This window comes from Oenanthe melanoleuca, chromosome 2 (genome assembly GCF_029582105.1).
Source record: "Oenanthe melanoleuca isolate GR-GAL-2019-014 chromosome 2, OMel1.0, whole genome shotgun sequence".
In the NCBI taxonomy this organism is placed as follows: domain Eukaryota; kingdom Metazoa; phylum Chordata; class Aves; order Passeriformes; family Muscicapidae; genus Oenanthe; species Oenanthe melanoleuca.
Window position 1 is genome coordinate 38,121,462 of NC_079335.1, and position 18,535 is coordinate 38,139,996.

The 18,535-nt window shown below is 37.0% G+C and overlaps 1 protein-coding gene across 2 annotated transcripts in view; it reads left to right on the forward strand.

Moving 5' to 3' along the window:
- PLAG1 (PLAG1 zinc finger) overlaps nucleotides 1-18,535 on the forward strand; it is a 51,109-nt gene that overhangs the window by 388 nt on the left and 32,186 nt on the right. The window lies entirely within an intron of this gene.

Sequence of the window (18,535 nt, forward strand, 5' to 3'; positions counted from 1 at the left end):
CCCGCAGCCCCCCGCCGCCCCGCGTCGGACCCCCCCGGGGGGAAAAGCAGGGGAGGGGAGGCGAGGCGAGCGGTGCCCCCCCCCCACCACCCCCCTTCCCCTCCCTCGGAGGGAGAAAGAGATGATTTTTCAGAAAAAAACCTCTCTCAGGAGTTTTCCTCCACTCCTCCCCTCCCTCCCCGCGGCGCTCTGCTGGTTCGCGAGGAGCGGGCGAGGCGGCGGGCTGCCCGCGGGACGGCAGGAGGGCGCGGGGTGCCCGCCGCCGACCCCCGGGCGGGCCGGGCCCGGGCAGCGGCAGCGGCAGCGGCAGCGGCCGGGGCAGAGCGGCGCGGCCGCCCCCTCCCCTCCTCGCCTCTGCGGAGCCTGTGCTGTGAATGCAGTGACAGCGGCGAGAGCGGCGAGAGAGGGAGCGGAAGACATTAGAGACCGCGGTGCCGAAAAATGAGGGAAAAAATTAATATAAATTCGCCCACCGCCTCAAACCGGGCAAATTTCGCACAGAAATTTCCCCCGTGGACCCGGCTACCCGTGGGGTGTCCCCCGGACCTGGCGGCCGCGTCTTTGGGGGGATCCGGAGTGACTTTGGGGCACTCGACCCCCCTTTCCCGTCGTTTTTTGGACAAAAGTTTTTTTTTTCGTAATAAAGAAACGAATTTGCCTGCTCTCCCCCTCCGAGTAGCCCAGGAGCTTTTCCCTTCCCCATCGGTGTGTGTTTAGAGAAAAGTGTGAACCCAAGTAAGTGCTGAGTCGTGTTGCATTGGGGAGGGGGGTTTGCTAACTGAAAGCAGGAGAGATCCGGAGAGAGAGAGAGAGAGAGAGCAGGGACAGCTTGTTGTCAGTATCATAAACAACCAAAATGGAGGGAGAACTGAGGCATATAACAAAATAAAAATCAGAAAAAAATGCCAAAAAATACCTAAAAATCGGGGCTGCTCCCCCTTTTCTTCCTCAAGGTAACAGAATAAAACCCGTGTCTTCCCGAGACCGTTTTAAGGTTTCAGGGAGCAAGGAGTTAATATTTATTATTTTTTTTTGTTGATGAATTCTTTGGAAAGGCAAAAGCCTCTTATAACTCGCCACCGACAATGAGAAAACGTGAAAATCCCTTTCAGGACAGAGAGGTAGGGGGAGATGATGGTGCAGAAAGTGTATAACTTGGGGTAATGTGGAGTGATCCTAGATAAGATAAATGCTGTATGTGGTGCTTTATAACTTTCTTTTTAAATGCTTTTTTTGTGTGTGTGTGTGTGTTTGGGGGGATTTGGGGAGATGGGGGCTCCTTTCTTTTCCTCTCTCTTTTTCTTTCCTTTTTTTTTTTTTTTTTTTTTTTTTTTTTTTTTTTTTTTTTTTTTTTTTTTTTCCTCGGACCGGAATGTAATGCTTTTGTAGTGTCACTTTCCTGATCTAATTAGGATGTGTGAGGCAAAGAGTAAACCTTTCCGGTTTATAAAGTGCATTTTCGTTGCCTTTGGATTTCAAGTTTTCTTGGTGGCTCCCTTCTCTATTTAAACTGGATTCTTCAGAGTGGTGTGGGGTTGAGCTAATGCTCCATAGGGAGAGCAGAGAGGGCTCAGGGGCAGGGCACCTCTTCTGCGGATGGTTGCTGATTTCCCTGGCACGTTCAGTTCACCTGTTTGTCTTCTACAAAGAATGTGTTCTGCAATCTCCTCGTTTTATTTATGTGAAATAATGATGCCTCATCTCGCCTCACATTGAAGTTAATGCGAAAGTGCTGCTGATGTTGGTTCCACGTGGGATCAGGGACATAGCAGGGCATTTTAAAGAGACAGCTTCTCTTTTCCTAGGGCTGTCATCACCTCTGCAGCACCTCTGCCTCTAGCAGAGGGGTGCTTCGTTGTTTGTTTTTTTAATGGAAAGGTATCAAATCGGCCCTAGCCTGATAAATTAAGGAAGGGTAACAGGGGGAAACGTGCAGAATCGTTGGGATCACAGCAATTCTTTTGTGTGTAGCAGGTCTTCAGGGGAGTTTTCTTGGTGTGTTAATTAAAATGTTGTGTTTTTGGAGAATGTTTTTTGGAATGTGTGTTGCAGAAATGAAATAGTCTCAGGTTGTTTAATATTAAGATCTAGTGCTGTTCTGCTAGCTGTGGATTCAGTGGGAGGAGATGAATTCCCTGTGTGTAGGGCAGTTTCACAGACATTTTGTGAAGGTTGTGAAGTGCATTATTTTTACTTTGAATGCATTCAGTTTTGTTGGGAACACGTGAGTTTGTTCAAAAGTTTATTCTGTTCCTAAATGACCTAAACCATCCCCAAAGGTTTTGAAAATAGTGAAAAATAACTTAACTTTTAATTGGCCAAAGTAGGGGCTCTGTACAAGTACACCTTGGCTGTGTGGTTATAACATTACTTGGAATAATTGCCTCTGGCTTTATTTAAAGAAAAAAAAGTCATCCTAACTGTGGTCTGGTGTCATGTATATGTGTGCATGTGTGTATGCATGCCTGCTTTTAGCATGGGTTCTGGCTGTTACTGGTTTTTTTCTTAATTTTTAACTTGTGAATGTTTAACTGTGATGATGCGAAATGCTCTGCTTGTCCCTATTATCTCCTATGTATTTTAATTTTATTTTTAATATACTACTTTAAAAAATTAGCAATGCCTCTTAACATGGCAATTTGATATCTTTATAAGGAGTTGCAATGTTTCCTTTACACTTGCTTTGTTTTTGGAGTCTGTATTTAGTTATAGATTGAAAATTTAACACAGGTATGTGGTTCTTGAGAGGGAAGATGGGGTACTGAACTTGGAGGGAGACTACTGCAGCACATGTTTCCTGTGAATTTGTGGAAGTTGAGTATGAGTTGTGATAGCCCTCTGTGTTGAACAGCATGTGCTTGCAAATGATCTGTACCCTTACTGCAAGTGTGACCAAAGAAACTTGTTGCCTAGGATAGCCTTGTGGTTAAAGATTTGGGAGGAAATCTCAAAGTTTTCCAGTGACTCACAGTTGTGAAAATTAAATCACATTAACTACTCTAAGGTTAGAAAAAGGGATCATTAAGGAAGAAAGATTCATCATTTTGTATAAAGGAATGATATTGAACATTTTTCCAAAACTGCCTTTTATGGTTTAGAGATCTCTTTTATAGTTAGTAAGAATTCAGACTTAAAAGTTCCTTCTGAATATTTCTTAAACTGATCTATTATTTTTATTGACTGAAGTAACACTACCCTGGAATGCATAGAAATTTGATAAATTAATAGCAGTTCACCATATGTTGGTAGTTTTAATGTACCAGGGTAGATAGGCAGATGGTAGTAGATGTGCAGAACTAACTTAAATAAACTAGTTAATGGTATTGAGAACTCTTCAAATGCTGTGTCTGTGACCATCAGTATGAAGTGCTTAACATGTCACTACATTTTTACCTAATTTGGAGCTTTTAAATCATTGATATTTTAATGCTGAAAATAGATATAGGCACTGGAAATAACTATGTAAAGAAGAAGTGTTGTGAAGTATCTTTTTTGACTTATAGCTATGTATTACAAAGTAAATTTGGTGTATCCAACCATAGTACAAAATTCAGGATTTAGGGTGGAGAAAGAGGAAAGGGTGTTCTCTCAGAATTTGATACTCTTCTAAACTGGATTTAATTTTAAGGTATAATCCAGATGGAGATAATAATAGCAGGAAAAAAAAGTTGTTTAGGATTTTTTTTTTTTTTTTTTACAAACTTATTCTTTTGTAGAAAACAGAATTCTTCTTGCAGGGATGCAGTGTTTTTTTCAAAGAAAAATACAAAGTAACTTTCAAAGCTTCCTTAGTTCTAAGAGTTAAAACAATCTTCTGTATTATGTATTGGTCTGATTCCATACATGATACAATTTGATTTTTTCAAGATTTCCTAAAATTGAAACACCTGAGGAAACAAATACTGTGGGCTGTTGTTGATAAAGTTATCCTGCTTTTTCTAGGTAAACTGGAGAGGTGTAAATGTATTAAAATCCTTCTTAGAGATTTACCAATCCTATTCAATAATATTTAAAAATTAATAACTACAGTATTCTACAAAAGTACAAGCAAATACAGGAATCTTAAGTGGCATGCATTCAGCTTTCCTTGCATGCTTAGCTCCAGTGTGTCTCTTGGTGTGTACTTTTCATTTAGTAATTATCCTGAAAAATTAGTTTTCAGTGCAGGACTTTTGAGATTTAAATTTAAAAACTTTTAAAAGTTTGTGTAATTTCAAAAGGCACTGCATACAAAGTGCAAACTTCTAATGGTTGTCCATCTTTGCAGCTGGTTAGTCAAAATGGTGCCCTAAAGTCTCCTCCTTTCAGGGTGTTGCATGTTTTAAAATTAATAGCTTAAAGAGGGCACTACTCATGTTCTAAATAAACCAGTGTTTGTAACTGTTCAAGGTTATTTTGTAAAATAGATATTTTTACTTCAGAGCCTAAACCAAAAGTTTTTAAAATTTTCTGTCTATAACCCCTTATGTTGTTAAAACCAGTTTTTGTGAACAAATACTTTTTGGTAGGGTTCTTGAACAAATGTATATGTTTACCATGTGGAAATATTCTGGAAAACATGAAATCTGTTCAAATACTTAGACCATTCTCAAATCACTATAGACTTAAAAGGAGCTAGCAGTGACCACCACTGAAGTGATAGAGAACTTGCTGTCAAGAAGTTATTCTCCAAATATCTGCTACTAGTAGGGATTTAGCTTGCAGAACTTTTGAAAGAAATGTGCAATATTTATCCACTGAACTGCTAAGCATCTTTAACTAATTACCAAATGTTTAGGTAGCCTTAAAAAACTATTTAAAAATAATTCAAATATTAGAACAAAGTAACATTTGTATTGATCAAATATAAAATGTTTAAATTTCTGAAGCATAGAGGTATTTTTTTTGCATTAATCTGGGCATTTTGATAATAGACAATTGTGTATTTTTCCTCTAATCAAAAAAGAACCACATGAAGAATTTAATTCAATTTATATTGATTTTTAAATTGTGTGATCTCGTAACTTGAATGTAAAACATTGATTAACTCTCAATATAATCTCTTCCACAGATGCTTTTTTTTTTTTTGGTTGTCAAGGAATATAGTGAGCATTTATCTGAAATTGCATAGATTGCAGTTACTAATGCATTTTAAATAAACAGCTGTCCACCAAATATCAAAGGCAAAAGATCCTAATTGCATGCAAGTTCAGAAAACCTAATATTAAACAGAACTAGTCACCATTACTGCAGATTCAGTTTTATTTTTATTTAGTTTGTGTTGTTAAAATGTTTTCTCTCTACATCTGTATCAGTTTTCACCTGTTATTGTGTCATCTTAGGACAAGTAGCAGAAATCAGTAGAACTAGAGGGAGTTTTTTGACTTTTGAAAAGATACAGCATGCTTTTAAGAGTAGTTGTGTGCTAACATTTTTAAAGGATGGGGCCTTCTCATAGGATGTATTAATTTTTTAAATATTTAAATGGACCCTGCATGTCTAGCAAACGGTTACTGCAGGATCATGGCATTAAAATTAACCACCATATATGTCAGGGGTTTGAGATGACTGTATAAGTACATATTTGACAGTGAAGAGTGGGAAAGGATATATAGTTATTCTCATGTTGAAGGAATAAATCAGTTTCTATTATAGCCTTCTCTGTAGCCTTCTTCTCTCCCCTTCCTGGTTCATTGTCTGTGCAGAGCGTAGAGATACCTTGTCAAATACATTAAAATACATGGCCAGAGTGATGGGTTATTCTATTCATGACCAACCCTGGTGGTTTTTACAGACTTACAGGGGGGCACAAAGAAAATAAAATGTGGCCCAATGGGTATTTGTTTAGAGGAAAGGAAAGGGAGCGAAAAAAACCCCACAGGTCTGAACTATTATAAAACCAACAAGTGACATAAAAGAAACGAATGCAGACATGTGTGGCTGTAATGCATACAACAGTAACTCAAAACTCTGAAGTAAAATAGCTCAAATCAGATTTGAGAAAGTCAGCTGGGAGTCAGGAAAGTAAAACCTAAGAATTGCCATCAGATGCAATTAAGAAATAACTATGTAAAGAAACTTGAAAAAATGCAAAAAGTGTCTGTTACAGTAAACTGAATTGCTATAATCTTCTTTTGCACTTAATGTGCTAAATTCCTCTCTCAAGGAAAATATCCCTAGAAATCAGATTAGAAAGTGTTTAAAGGGAATTATTTGTCAAAGTTGTTTTTTCACTTAAGTTAGGATAACTAATAATAATCTCTTCCATATTGCTGTAATAATACTTTATTTGATACAATTTAGCCATAGAGATTGCATGTAGATTTACTTATGAATTGTGCAGGTAATTTACCAGTAGCCTGACACTGTGTATCCCTAAAAGCTTTATGGTTGTGAGTCACATCAGATTTGGCAGTCTGCAGGTGTAAAGTATTTCTTATGAAATAAGATGTAGATTGCTGATTTTGCCTTATGCACACTTACTGTGAATTGCCAAATAACCAAAAAAGGAACGAGGGTGTCAGAAAACTGAAAGCTTCCCCCTTCATGTATTGAGTATGTACTTGTGTCCTATGGGTTATCAGGTTTGCTAGTGCATGAGTTTTCTAAAAATCCCTGCAAACCATCTGATTCTGAATTAATGAGATCTCACTGTACTGTGTGTTTGAACAGCAGAAAGACCCTGCGTACGCAAATCAGATTTTACTGTCTCAAGTGCTTGTCACTTGTAATAAAACTGTTTACTGTGTGGTGTATGTATTTATCATGAATGTTACATTTATATGTGGCATAGATACAGACAGGCACACATTTTAAGCAGACATTTAGGGACAATATCATGTCTTTTGAATCAGTTGTGGTATAGGAATATATTTTTATTTAAGAGATCTTTTTGAAGGAAAGGCAGAAAGAGAGATTCTGGCAGCTTGCTATTAAATTTCAATCAAGCCAGTATAGTTAGTAATAAAACATTTACAAGTTTGTAAATGTTAAGTTTCTTCAAACTCTTACTGTCACGTGTGGAATTTTCATTTATACTATTTTGCATTTACTGCAGCTGCCTACATGCAAGGCTTAGTAATACTGCATTTATCTCATGCAAGTATAGATAAAATATAAATATATAGAAGTAGAAATTGCCTGCAGCTGTTCTTATGTTTTCATAAGACGATACACTACAAAGGTGTAAATTTATGGTGCTAGCTACCTGCTATCAGTTACTGGTGCTCTTCTTCTCACAAGTACTTTAAGAAGAGTAATAAAATAAAATAAAACAAATATAAAATAGTGTCAGAGTTTTGTGTCCTGTTTAAATGCTGCACACAATGTTGTTCAAGCTTATTTTGTTCACTAGAAGTTACTAGTTATATAATTTGTTTCACCTAGGACACTAAGAAGCATTGAACCACCTAGCTTAGAGAAGAGCTTAGACATAAATGCCAGTTATTTAAATCTTTGGGCTTTTTTCATCTGTGATTTGAAGTTTTCTTTTATGCTTTTGAATACTAGGATTGTGCTCAGCCTAAACCACTCCTAATTATTCCCTAGCACAAACATATCGCTTATGGCTATATTTTAATCAGTTTCAGAAAAAAGTAATAAACATATTATTGCATCTGTCAAAGGATGGTGTTGCTACATGCTATTTTAAATGGTGTTTAAGTACAGTTATAAGCATACCAGTACAATGAAATCAGCTCTATTCCTAAACAACAAAGTTACATTATTTTTTACTTAAAAAGTTAACCAAGAATCCTAATATGTTAATTATCCTAATTATTCAGGCTGGTTTTAGTATGTGTTGAAGTTGCTTTAAAAAGTATATGTGAAATATTTATATCAAACTTGCTTAATTTCTCATTACTTGTAAAATGTAATGTTTTCCCAGTTATAATTTTAAAGGGGTTTTTGTCTTAGCTGCCTGAGTGTATCCTTTTCTTTTGGATACACTCTTTTCTGAACCCAGCACTTCTTTAGCTTGTTTAAAACTCAGAATCAATTTGTGCCCCTTTAAGTTTAGCGATTGAAGTTTTCTGTACTACAAAAATTTTGCCAAGGAGTACTGTGAAGTTAACTTCAGCTGATGATGCTACAAGTAAAAAAATTGAGTGCATAGTAACACAGAAAACTTAATCATGATGATGTTTGGGTGATGGGAATAGTCCCTAACTGGATGAATATTAAACTACTCTATGAGGAAAAGATGTCAGGTCTTGTAGCATTACTCACATACATCCTATCAATGTTTCTCATAAGAAATACTCAAACACACTTGTAGTATCAATTGCTTAGAAGGCAAACAGAAATCTAGATTATACTTTCAGAAATGTTAAACTGTGAAATAAATTTCTTAGGAAAAAAAAAATGGTTTTAGAGATTTCCCCTGTATTATTTCACCTTTGAAACTTGGCCACTTCAGAATATTTGAGAACAAGTAAGTTAAGTCCATATTGAAAAAAAACATTTCAGTTACTAGTACAGTTTTTATCTAGGCATCATGTAAAACAAACTTCTTGCTCTTCATTTTACTTAAATATTTGTACTGAAAGGGAAGTGCATTTAAGAAGTTTTTAACTGCATTGATTGCTTGTCAGTTTGATTGGAGTAACAAGCTACCTTAGTTTGGGGGAGGTTGGATATCTGTTATTATTTTCAGTTTTTCTGTAGTTTGACTAATAAAACAACTAAACATAGAAAGAGACTGGATCTTTCTTCGGTCCTGAAGTGAGAAGACAGGTGTGGTCAAAAAGCTGATCTGGTGACTTAAATCACTGCCCCTTAGTCCTCCCAAAATATTTAAATCATATGAATTTGTGATATTAGTCACATAGTCATGTTGCAACCTTGAAACTGATAATATATTCAGTTGTCTTGAAATGAACTCCATAATTCTTTATTAGCAGATTAAATTTCCTAAAGGTTTTGTATGAATAAGAGCTTGAGTATTGTGCTGCTTTTTCCATTTTTCATCAGGAACCAAGCAATAAAAATTCTCTCAACTCTGAACAAAGCCTCAAAGATTTAATAGATGTTCTGAATGTCCCCTATGCTTGTCATAGTTTTAGGTGTTAAATAGTGGTTGAAGGTCAAATAATCCCTTCTGCTAAGCATCTGAATTTCATCATAAAGGAGGTAGTTTGGTATTTGGAGGTAGTTTTAGCATGAAAGTTTCATGTAGACAGCTTAACGAAAAAAGCTTAAAGGTGGGCAGAAGTTAGCTGTCAGTTTGCAAGTGCTTTATAACTGTCCTGTGAAGTATACTTAAATCCCATTTCTTACTTTAAAATTATAAGACTCATAGTTAGAAAAAGAAAGAACTTAACTGATTTGTTAATTCTTCCTTCCCAAATATATATAAAATTTACCACCATTTTGGCTGACAACAACCTCTGGAGAGGGACTTTTTATAAGGGTGTGTAGTGATAAGACAAGGACTAAAACTGACAGAAGGTAGGTTTGGATTTGACATTAGGAAGAAATTCTTCACTGTGAGGGTGGTGGGGCACCAGAACAGGTTGCCCAGAGAAGCTCTGGACATCCCTGGAAGTGTTCCAGGCCAGGTTTGGTGGGGCTTTGAGTAACCTGGACTAGGGAAAGGTGTCCCTGCCCATGGAGCTGGATGATCTTTAAGGTACCTTCCAACTCAAACCATTTTACAATTATGTATCTATAATACATCCAAACTTTTTGTAACTTAGGCCTTTGTAGGAAAGCTATGAGGTCACCTGGACAAAGATAATATTGCCTTTGTGAATTAACTTATGAATTAACTGTTACTTAGCAATTTTGTAATTTTGTGATGTGATTTTGTGTTTGGGGGTATATCTGAGAGAGAATGTAGTCAAAATTACTTCACTCCCTGTGCATGGCAGAGTTCAGACCCATGTGTTATGTCTTCTTTCTTTGAGTATTTTTAAACTGGTTATATGGAGGTAAAAAAATTAATCTTTTTTTTTAACCTTTACTTTTTGCATTTGTCCCTTGTTTAGGAAGTTAGTGGTTTTTTGGGTTTTTTTGTTTGTTTTTTGAGTATGGTGCAGTGGCTGGCAAAGTTACTAAGTGATCTGAACTATAGAATTTCTAAGTGGTAGAGAGAGATATTTTTCCCTTCTGATCTTGACCAGATTATTTGAAAGTTTCCTTTTCTTTTCAGTAGCGCTTTGCTATAAATGAAAACAAATTAAATTGAACAAACAGTAGAAATGCATGACCCAGGTTCCTCCTTTCCAAATGTCAGCATTTCTGTCTATCAAATTCTAGTAGGTCATTAGTGAATGTATAATAGTAACTGTATGGTCTGTAATGCCAACATAATAAACCTGTCTCAGAGTGAGAGACCTGTGTTAAAACTGAAGTGCTCCTCATGGAGCAAGTGGTATTTCCCCATGACTTTTCTTTTTTTTTAATACTGTAACACTCATTTGAGATTGTTTCAGGTGGCACTCATTGAAAGGGGTGGCATTTCAGGTTGGCAAGAAGCAAGCTGTTCAGGGCTTTTTCTAGTAAGTTAAAACCAGTATTTTTGTAGCTTCATTCAGAAGCTGGTGGTCATTGAGGGTACATCATGGAACAGTAGAGTCATGTGCTTCTCAGCAGGGGATGCTCCTTAATGATGGAACTACAGTGTCCTGAATGTGGAAGGAGCAGACCAACAGTGAAGGATTGGTTGCTTTCTAAAGTGTGAACAGGGAACTGCTTAATTCTGGCTTTTACAAATAAATTAATTATTTGGAAGATGCTTCCTTTACTTACTGGCATTTAAATTTTTTCCTGCAGTATCAGAAATGGACACTTCAGGATGATTTTAGAAGCCTGTCAGCTTGAAAGGGCAATTAATGTAACCACAAATGAAGTTAAAATGTTCAAAAAATATTAAACTGTCTTGAAAGCAAAGAAAAATAACTACTGTACTAATCTAGTGATATTTTTCAGTGAAGTAAATAAAACTTATGTGTCATGAGAGATTCATTTAGCAATAGCTTGGATCCCTCTATAAGAGAATTGTTGGTATGTTAATATACTTGTTAATATAATATATAATGTACATAATTCAGAAGAATGTAGTTTTTGATAACAAAACCATCATAACTCAATCATAGAAAAAATTACATTGTGTCTAATATCCATGCCTAGGTATTCAGAACCTGCCATCATGATTTCTGGAAGCTGTACAAACACAAAGCTCTTCTGCTACATTCAGATAGTGCATGATAAATTGCATTCTAAGGTTAGTGAGTGTTGGTTTGGGGAGTTTGAATTCAGAATTGAAAGCAATACATAGAAAAGTGGTACTGTGCTGATTTAGTAGCACAAAGTATTTTAGTCCAGTGTTGAAAGTATGTATTATGAAACCTGTAGGTGGGTGTTACATGGCTCTGGAGTTGACTTTCTAGAAATATGGAAATTACCTAGGAAAACAAGTATTTTGTTTTGTTAGAAGTACAGTTTACCTCTGGTGGATTTGCCTTTAATTAAATTCTGCTCTGTGATTTTTTTTTTTTTTTTGTGTTATTATTTGCACAAAATTGTGCTCATGCTTTTTCCTCCAAAAAAATACAAATAGTATTGTATTCCTGCTGTGATCATTATACATAACATCTCTGACTCAGCAGATCAAAAGTTATGTTTACTGGAAAACAGAATTAACATTTTGTAATTTCTTAAGAACATTAAAAATAGCTGTGTCAAAAGAGATTATGTTTTTAACATGCTAATCCACTAAGCCATCATACATCACTCTGTAGGCAATGTTTTTATTCTAAGCAGCTAGCTACCTCTTCCAAGAGCCCATCTGAGAGATTTCAGGATAGCTCAGAAATATACTCATGAAGTTGAGTTCCTTAGGTGAGAAACGTCCTCAATAGATGGCATAATACCTTCATTATCAAATTGCAGATTTTTTCCTCAAGAATTATCTGCATGTTTTGGCCTCCTCTAAGGACTTCTGATATTGGGGACAAACTGATGATTAAAACTGGCATATGCAAAATTTGTTTAGCAGTGGGAGGGGATAGTAATTCCTAATTTTGATGGAAAATATTATATTGTGATAACCAAATACCTGAATAGAATACTGTACTGATTAGGGAAAAGACAAAGGAGTATGAGAATTTATGCCAACTGGACTGGAGACTCTTGAGATTCATCTGGATTAGTTGTTTCAATTGCTAATCTTGCCCCATGTTCCTCTGCCACTTTGTTTTCTGAAGTTGTCTTTTCAGTGTTTGTAATTGTATACTGTTGCTGAGTAAAGAGTCACACAGACGTGGGAAACAGCAGTACTGACTTGGCAGAAAACTCTGTAAAGTGCAAAAAATGCAACAGAAAAATAGAGTTCTGTCTTATCTTTTGACTTCAGAAATCTTAAGTGTTGCTTCTAAGAGCAATAGATATATATGTGGTAATCTGAAATTTACCTATATGTTGACTGGCTCTGTGTAAACCAAAGACTAGAATTTTTTAGGTAATAAATAGCAATACAAGGAATTTATGTTTGGTTGAATTACTGTGCAAAGTTTGCTGAAACAGCATAGAAGTAACCATTTTAATTTATTTTTAAAATGCTAATTCAGAATGGTATAACATGAGTGAAAAGTTTAGTTAGTTGTTACTATGTGATACTCTATTCTGGCTAGTTTTAGAGATCTATTTAATTTTATCTGACAGATTAGAATATTTAACTTGAAAATGTGCTACTGCCTGACTGGCAAGTTGGGACATTGCCTACTGTGATTTCCCACTGGCAAGAAGTCTGTTTTAAGGCAGGTTTGGCCATACTTGAAACTAACAGAGTTAGCTAAAGTTTGATACGCTGCTTTCTTCTTTAGGCCTGCTGAAACATCTTTTGGAATTTGTGCCAGTGTGTTTTTGGACTGTAGAATGTGCAGTGTGTGACTGTAGAATGACTGTAGAATGTAGAAGTGTGTTTCATACAAGGTGAGGCTCCTCAGGCTTGGTGGCTTTAGCCCTGTGCCTTGAAGTGATTCTAGGGAGTTTTGTTACTCTGATGGTCAGTAAACACAGATAGCCAGAGCACCAGCACTTTGTGGCTTTGATCATGTCCCTGTATAACCATCTGCAAAGAGCAGTGCTGTAATGAGCCACAGGGAAAATATGGGAAATAAGGTATTTTGTGATACAGGGAAAAATGAAACATCATCAGGCCTACACTGGCAACGTAGCAATAGTCCAGAGAACTGTCTTCTCACTGTGCTTTCCTGTAAGGCACTGCACCAAACAGCAGAGATAGTATTTCCTACATAACACTTGGGGATTATGCTAGTAAATAAAGTATTTTCCACAAGGAGTTATATGTATTAGTAGACTGAAGTGCTGCATGGAAGTCTTTATGTAAATTGTTTTTAAATAAACTGTTGAATATGGTGGTGTTCCAAACAGTCACAGTTTAAAATACTGATAAGGAAGAAATTGTTGTAAAGTGTTTTGTTCCAAAGCTGTATACTGAATTGTCCTGGTAGAGTTCTTCATTCTTCCAGGGCTGGACTTTCACTGAACAACTAGATAAAGTTACCTACATTTGAACTGATTGCTGAAGTTAGTCCAACAGGCATGAGAGTGGTAACAGTGAAAATTGGTACATAAATCACTTTGTGGAGCCGCGTTGTTAACTGCATTAGTAAAAAATACATTCTTTGACTCACTGATTTAAATATAAAAAATCTAAAAACAAATACCTAGAGAGTTTTGTATGTAGTTAGGATAGGGTATTGCTCAATTTACATGTATGACCAGTGCAGAAACAGAGAATGTCTCTAAATTCAGCAAGTGGTGTGTGTTGCTCTAAAGGCAGCAAGTGACTCATGTGACTGTCTTAGCAGCTGGGCAGCAAGATTAGAGAGCTACTATGTACACATTCCCTTACTGAGGGGTCCAAACTATTGCTAAATGAAGTTGTATTACTGCCAGAAAGTGAATAACAGGCATAAGAAAATATTATAAATAAGTGTGTCATCAGGTTAGTGCAGTAGTTATTTCAGAGAGTCGTTAAAGAGAAGGAAAAAAAAAAACCCAAGCACAACTTTTCCAAGATTCACATTTAAAAGATGTTTGTCCTGTTTTCAGGCTCTAACTTCATATGAGATTACATGTGAAGTGTCCCTTTCAATTTAGAGATTTAGGAAAGTCATCTTGGAATGGCTGTTTCTGACATGAAAGGAAAAAAAAAAAAGAGAATGTTAGTGAGTAAAGAATCTTATTCCAAAGAACTCATTTATTTGTAAAAGTACTAAAAATATGCTTGTATCATGAAGTATTTTGATTTGAACCGAAATTGGCAAAGTGCGTACTTCTTGGTCACTTGCTAATTTGAAGACTTATTCATGATGTTATTCCTCATGTATTTCCTAATTGTAAGAATTTGTGAAGTTTGTTCCAAATTGTCTTTAAGTTTTCCTGGCATGCCAGTATGGATTAGTGGAATATGTTGTCTTTTTATTTTTTCTTATGTTTCTCTAATCTAATTTTGGATTTTTTTGCTCAGATACTTCAAGAGAGTTGCTAAACATTTGTAAATGCTTTGTTCTTTATACATAATGTGTTTACAGTTACACATTGGATTTCAACTATAATTTATGGATTTAAACTGAAAATTGTCACCCTGTCAGACTTATCTTCAGGTTTAACCCTCGGGAGATCTCCTTTGAGTCTTGAGACCAGAGGACATACACTTGACTGTTGCAATCAAGTAAATTGATACAGAAATCAAGAAGATGTAAATATGAAGCTCCTTAGTGCTATTTTTAGTGTCAACTTTCAGACCATAATTATGTTTTAAAGATGAGAATATATTTACCGAAGAGGAGCTTTTATATTTGAGAAGCCAAATTAGACAAGAGGTTGAGCTCATGATGAATTCCTTATAGTAAAAGAGGACCAGAAGAATGTGTGTTCCTGGTTATCATCAATGCATCCCAGTGTCCTCAACAAGGTTAAACTGTTTGTTTGTTATTTTGCTTCAGGTTTTCCAGATTTCTGCTTTCTCTGTTTTTCTGTCTAGCAATGACTTGCTTCTCATCTTGTTACTCTTTCCTGCTTATTCCAAGTTTCTGCAGCTTTCCTCAGCGATGGTTTTCCATTGCATCTCTTAAGGAAAGATGGAGAGAGCATAAAATAAGATTGCCCAGAGTAGTCAGTGCATCTGACAACTACCTTCTCCAGGTGGAGCATCATTTTGATAATACTTCCAAACACCTTCATCTGACCTTATTATTTTTGCACATTTATATTTCTTCATAATCAAATCTCTTATTGTTTAGCATTTTGAAATCTTTGATTTATAGGAAGAGTTCCATTTGGGTTTTGTTTTGATTCATTCTTTCTAAATGTTTCATTACTACTTTTTTAATGTTTCTGTTTTCTGTACCGGATTTCTTTTCTATTCTGCTTTCATTTTTCACTCCCAAATTACTCATCAGTTGCACAAGAAAAATGTGTCTGCACTGCTTGGTCTGCTGGTGGCCTGTCACACAGGATCACTAGGAAACAGGAATGTTTAGGTATTGACAAGTAGTTTATAGATAAAGCACTAGCAGATTGTGACCAAGGATATACATATCTGCAAAATATATCGATCCTCTGACTACTTGAATACTTCAGTGGATTCTTGTGTGCTGTTCCTAACACATTCCTTGAGATGTACCCTCTGAAATATCCATCTGCCAGCAGGGTTTCAGCTCCTGGGTCTTGCTGCCCTGTATTGTGTGCCACAGCAGCTTCTCAGGCTTGGACTTCCTACCCCTGCCCCAATTCCCTCCCCCACCCCTCCCCGGGGAAGAACTCTGCCATACTGCAGTTTTGTTGAGCTGTTACCCTTTCTTCTGCAGTGTGCTTTGTTTTGTTAGAGCACCTTTGAACAGCTGGAAGAATTATATAAAATAAACAGCTGCCCTGAGAGGATTTTTGCATGAACTTAGACTTCGGCTTGTTTGTTTGTACCTTTCAGAATTACACCCAAAATTTCTTAGCCACAAGTTTGTGCTGCTCCACTGAACTAAACAGGGAAGTATCATGGATTCTAAGAAGGAAAATTCTTAATCTTCCTCTAACCAAAAATACAGTATTATTTTTAATAAATTTGGTATTCAAATGTCCAAGGACAAACATCTGAACAAGATCAGACAGAAATATCTTGTATTTGTACGAGATTGCCTCTTGTAAGCAGTCATACTTGAAGAAAGGAATAGGAAAGATTCTTTCTTGATATAGTTCTCCTCCCCCTGCTCTGTCATGCCATTCCATTCTTAGGATCGGGAATTATCCTGGTGTTTGCTTCTTAGGGCTGTTAGAAAATCCTGGATATTTTGAAGGAAGTTGAGATGCTGTTTCTGACGCTATTTGTATCCTTCCGGTGAGAGTTTTGCGGCGTCGACTTGTGGTAGTGTGTGCCACCTGCCCAATATGCTTTTCTTTGGCAGGAAGACCTACAAATAAGAAGAAAAAAGAGTTTTGGGGAAGTTGGTAGTTCTTTTTTTTTTAAAAAAAAGCTTCAACCTGTGATCTCTGACAGCATTTCTTAGGGCTAGAGTTGCATGCAGCCTCACCTCTTTCCTTGCACTGGCGGAGGGTGTGGAGGGAGAGGGCTGGCAAGTTGTCTGGGAGCTGTAAATTGATCAGAAGTGACTCTTCAGTTTCAGATGTGATCGTGGTATTTGATTCTCTTAAGAGTTGACGAGCTTCCTCATGAGGAGAGAGAATGTTAGCAGCTACCTTTGCAAAGACAAATCTTGGTTCTGGTGTTGGAGAGAGCAAGCCCTCTGGGGCAAGTTGAAAAGTAAAGCATGGGAAGGTTTGGAGCCTAGATAACTGAAACACTTTTCTCCATTAACTATAGATACTGTGGTCTTTCACAGGAGAGCAGTGGACAGGAAGAATGTTTGTTTCCAAGCGCCGGTGACTGGAGAAGAATAAATAGAACTAAAAGAGGCTTTAGGGGTTGTGTTGCTTTGTTAATGTCTTTAAAAAAAAAATAGCATCCATTTTTAGGATTCAGTGTACTAGAGGCTGAAAAGGAAAACACAGCAGGCATCTGTCCTTCCCCTGACAAGTTAACAGTGTTGCTTGAAAGAGGAGAACTAAGACATGTGGAAAGGAAAGGAAAGGGAAAAAAGCAGTTAGAGTACTTGCAGTTACATGTGTGCACACTGTTTAATTTCATGTGTTAATTTAAAAACATAGCACAACAGTGGCTCACAAAGCCAAATTATATTCCTCTCAGTCATCACCATGGGCACTCCTATGCTGTCCTGTTTTTTGGTCCTTGGATCATTGAAGGCTAATACCCAGTGCGATGCTGGTTCACAGAGCAGTATGTATCCCACAGATGGGAGTTCACAAGCCAGTTTTCTGGCTGGAAACTTATACATGGATCTTGACAATGGAACATATTTATACAGAGTTCTGGTATGCTCTCTAGCACGTTTGATGTTTTGCTTCAGGCTCTGGATACTTTGAGAAAACCTGCCCTACAGCCACAGTCCCTGCCCTGCTGAAATGCCGAGCTGCTTGTGTGCTGTTTCTGACTCTTGTGATGGAGAGACACCTCTTGCCCAACCTGCATCGTGGTACTTGTACTGTAAAGCACCTTGATTCCAAGGGAGGAGAGCCTGCAGTGCATGCACAGCATAAAATGCAGTGAGAATAAAGTAAATTACTCTTGTGGTTTTTTTTCGTTAGTTGTTTATTTAAGAATCAAATTTCTGTGGAATTTTTGGAAGAACCTGTTCTGAGATTAATAGGTGGAGTTTTTCAAAGCCATTGTCTTCATAATCTGTTCAGAATGCAGCTTTCACTGCCTTTCACTTCAGCTTCAGGCACTAAGTATTTCTGCAAATCACTCCTTGTAGACACATGCCAAGGACTGGGAAAATTAATGACCCTCTCTGCAGCATTTAGTTTAAATGAGACCGAGATCTCTAGTAGAATCTGAGACTCCTAGGACAGTGTTCTGTTATCTGACTCAAAACATTGATTTCTGAGTTACTAATGGGATTGTGGAATAAGTAATTTAAAAATTGGCTGAATTTGGGTAGAGTTCACAGCAATGACAGCTATACCACTATCCCTGTCTAATTTTGGGTCTCCATCTCAAAGGAAGGTATTCAAAGGAAAAGGAAAAGTAGGAAAAGTATGCCAGAATTTTTTACACAGACAAAACTTTTTTCTATTAACCTTTATGTTTTTGAAATGCACTGTTTTGAGTGAATAAAAACTGAAGAAACAAAACCAGGAAGCAGACACTGATTTGTAAAATTTCAGCCCAAACAATGGCAGTTTGGCAAAGTTGTAGGTTGGCTTAAATAGAGGAGTTTATCATACAATGGCAAGTGTTTGGCAACATGGTGAAATGTGATCCCACTCATTCTGCAAATAGTCTAATATACTGGATTTGAGTTCACATTTGTACTTACTGACAGCAGCGTTGGTTCTGGTGTAAATTAACAGAGGAGTTGTCCTGCTTTGAAATCAAGGGTGGCTAGAGAACTGTTATAGTAGGGCTTTGCAGCCTGATCAAGGCCTGAGATGACACTACTTTTTTTTA